General features: G+C 42.4%; 1 non-coding gene across 1 annotated transcript; it reads right to left on the bottom strand.

Annotated features, from left to right (window-relative positions):
- TRNAL-CAG lies at window positions 1-109 on the bottom strand. The gene is made up of 2 exons: window positions 72-109; window positions 1-46 (listed from the first exon to the last, which is right to left on the bottom strand). It is a non-coding gene; the product is annotated as a tRNA-Leu (tRNA).
- Between the last annotated feature and the right edge of the window lie 3,541 nt (window positions 110-3,650).

Genomic DNA, 3,650 nt, shown 5'->3' with positions numbered 1-3,650 from the left:
TGTCAGAAGTGGGATTTGAACCCATGCCTCCATACGGAGACCAGAACACCCATTCTGGGGAAGGAAATCAGCCTGAGTCTGGCGCCTTAGACCACTCGGCCATCCTGACACCATAAGTGAAGTGACTTGCCCAAAGTCACCCAGCTGACAAGCAGTGGAGATGGGATTTGAACCCATGACCTCTGACTCCCAAGCCCGGGCTCTTTTCCCTGAGTCACATTGCTTCTCTTGTAACCACCCCAGTGCTTAAAACAGTGCTTTGCACATAGTAAGTGCTTAATAAATGCCATTATTATTATTATTATGAATGAATGAATGAATGGCCACCAGAGAAGCAGCATGGCTCAGTGGAAAGAGCCCGGGCTTTGGAGTCAGAGGTCATGGGTTCGAATTCCGCTCCGCCACATGCCTGCCGTGTAACCTTGGGCAAGTCACTTAACTTCTCTGAGCCTCAGTTACCTCATCTGTAAAATGGGGATTAAGACTGTGAGCCCCACGTGGGACACCTGATCACCTTGTAACCTCCCCAGTGCTTAGAACAGTGCTTTGCACATAGTAAGTGCTTAATAAATGCCATCATTACTATTATTATTATTACAAGTTGGCAACATATAGAGACGGTCCCTACCCACCAGCAGGCTCACAGTCTAGAAGGGGGGGTGACAGACAACAAAACAAAACATATAAACCAAATAAAATAAATACAATGAACATGTACAAGTAAAATAAATAAACAGAGTAAGAAATATGTACAAACATATATACATATATACAGGTGCTGAGGGGAGGGGAAGGAGGTAGAGTCAGAGGTCATGGGTTCAAATTCCAGCTCCCCCACATTTCTGCTGTTTGACCTTGGGTAAGTCACTTAACTTCTCTGGGCCTCAGTTCCCTCATCTGTAAAATGGGGATGAAGACTGTGAGCCCCCCGTGGGACAACCTGATCGCCTTGTAACCTCCCCAGCGCTTACAAGAGTGTTTTGCACATAGTAAGCGCTTAATAAATGCCATTATTATTATTATTATTATTATTATTATTATTATTATTACAAGTTGGCAACATACAGAGACGGTCCCTACCCACCAGCGGGCTCACAGTCTAGAAGGGGGGTGACAGACAACAAAACAAAACATAGAAACCAAATAAAATAAATAGAATGAATATGTACAAGTAAAATAAATAGAGTAATAAATATGTACAAACATATATACATATATATACAGGTTTGTTGTCCGTCTCTCCCTTCTAGACTGTGAGCCTGCTGTCGGGTAGGGACCGTCTCTAGATGTTGCCAACTTGTACTTCCCAAGTGCTTAGTACAGTGCTCTGCAAACAGTAAGTGCTCAATAAATACTATTTAATGAATGAATGAATCCCCCCGCCCTACCTCCTTCCCCTCCCCACAGCACCTGTATATATGTATATATGTTTGTACGTATTTATTACTCTATTTTATTGGTACATATTTATTCTATTTATTTTATTTTGTTAATATGTTTTGTTTTGTCGTCCGTCTCCCCCTTCTAGACTGTGAGCCCACTGTTGGGTAGGGACCGTCTCTATATGTTGCCAACTTGTCCTTCCCAAGCGCTTAGTCCACTGCTCTGCACACAGTAAGCGCTCAATAAATACGATTGAATGAATGAATCCCCCCCGCCCTGCCTCCTTCCCCTCCCCACAGCACCTGTATATATGTATATATGTTTTTACGGATTTATTACTCTATTTTATTTGAACATATTTATTCTATTTATTTCATTTTGTTAATATGCTTTGTGTTGTTGTCCGTCTCCCCCCTTCTAGACTGTGAGCCCGCTGTCGGGTAGGGACCGTCTCTAGATGTGGCCAACTTGTACTTCCCAAGCGCTTAGTACAGTGCTCTGCACACAGTAAGCGCTCAATAAATACGATTGAATGAATGAATGAATGAATGAATGTTGGGTAGGGACCGTCTCTAGATGTTGCCAACTTGTCCTTCCCAAGCGCTTAGTCCAGTGCTCTGCACACAGTAAGCGCCCAATAAATACGATTGAATGAATAAATCCCCCCCGCCCTGCCTCCTTCCCCTCCCCACAGCACCTGTATATATGTATATATGTTTGCACGTATTTATTACTCTATTGTACTTGTACATTGTCTCTATATGTTGCCAATTTGTACTTCCCAAGCGCTTAGTACAGTGCTCTGCACACAGTAAGCGCTCAATAAATACGATTGATGATGATGATGATGATATTTATTCTATTTATTTTATTTTGTTAATATGTTTTGTTTTGTCTCCCCCCTTCTAGACTGTGAGCCCGCTGTCGGGTAGGGACCGTCTCTATATGTTTCCAACTTGTCCTTCCCAAGCGCTTAGTCCAGTGCTCCGCACACAGCAAGAGCTCAATAAATACGATTGAATTAATGAATCCCCCCCGCCCTGCCTCCTTCCCCTCCCCACAGCACCTGTATATATGTATATATGCTTGTACGTATTTATTACTCTACTTATTTATTCTTTTTATTTGTGCATATTTATTCTATTTATTTTATTTGGTTAATATGTTTTGTGTTGTTGTCCGTCTCCCCCTTCTAGACTGTGAGCCCGCTGTTGAGTAGGGACCGTCTCTCTGTGTGGCCAACTTGGACTTCCCAAGCGCTTAGTCCAGTGCTCTGCACACAGTAAGCGCTCAATAAATACGATTAAATGATTGAATGTTGGGTAGGGACCGTCTCTGTATGTTGCCAATTTGTCCTTCCCAAGCGCTTAGTCCAGTGCTCCGCACACAGTAAGCGCTCAATAAATACGATTGAATGAATGAATCCCCCCCGCCCTGCCTCCTTCCCCTCCCCCACAGCACCTGTATATATATGCTTGTAAGTATTTATCACTCTATTGTATTTGTACAGCATATTTATTCTATTTATTTTATTTTGTTAATGTGTTTTGTTTTGTCGTCCGTCTCCCCCTTCTAGACTGTGAGCCCGCTGTTGGGTAGGGACCGTCTCTCTATGTGGCCAACTTGGACTTCCCAAGCGCTTAGTCCAGTGCTCTGCACACAATAAGCGCTCAATAAATACAATTGAATGAATGAATAAATAAATACGATTGAATGAATGAATGAATGAATGAATGAATGAATGTTGGGTAGGGACCGTCTCTCTATGTGGCCAACTTGGACTTCCCAAGCGCTTAGTCCAGTGCTCCGCACACAGTAAGCGCTCAATAAATACGATTGATTGAATGCATGAATAAATACGATTGAATGAATGAATGAATGAATGAATGAATGAATGAATGTTGGGTAGGGACCGTCTCTCTATGTGGCCAACTTGGACTTCCCAAGCGCTTAGTCCAGTGCTCCGCACACAGTAAGCGCTCAATAAATACGATTGATTGAATGAATGAATAAATACGATTGAATGAATGAATGAATGAATGAATGAATGAATGAATGAATGTTGGGTAGGGACCGTCTCTCTATGTGGCCAACTTGGACTTCCCAAGCGCTTAGTCCAGTGCTCTGCACACAATAAGCGCTCAATAAATACAATTGAATGAATGAATAAATAAATACGATTGAATGAATGAATGAATGAATGAATGAATGAATGTTGGGTAGGGACCGTCTCTCTATGTGGCCAACTTGGACTTCCCAAGCGCTTA

Source organism: Tachyglossus aculeatus, chromosome 7, assembly GCF_015852505.1.
Source record: "Tachyglossus aculeatus isolate mTacAcu1 chromosome 7, mTacAcu1.pri, whole genome shotgun sequence".
Lineage (NCBI taxonomy): Eukaryota > Metazoa > Chordata > Mammalia > Monotremata > Tachyglossidae > Tachyglossus > Tachyglossus aculeatus.
The sequence above is the reverse complement of the archived record's forward strand: the minus strand, read 5'-3'. Positions and strand labels throughout refer to the sequence as shown.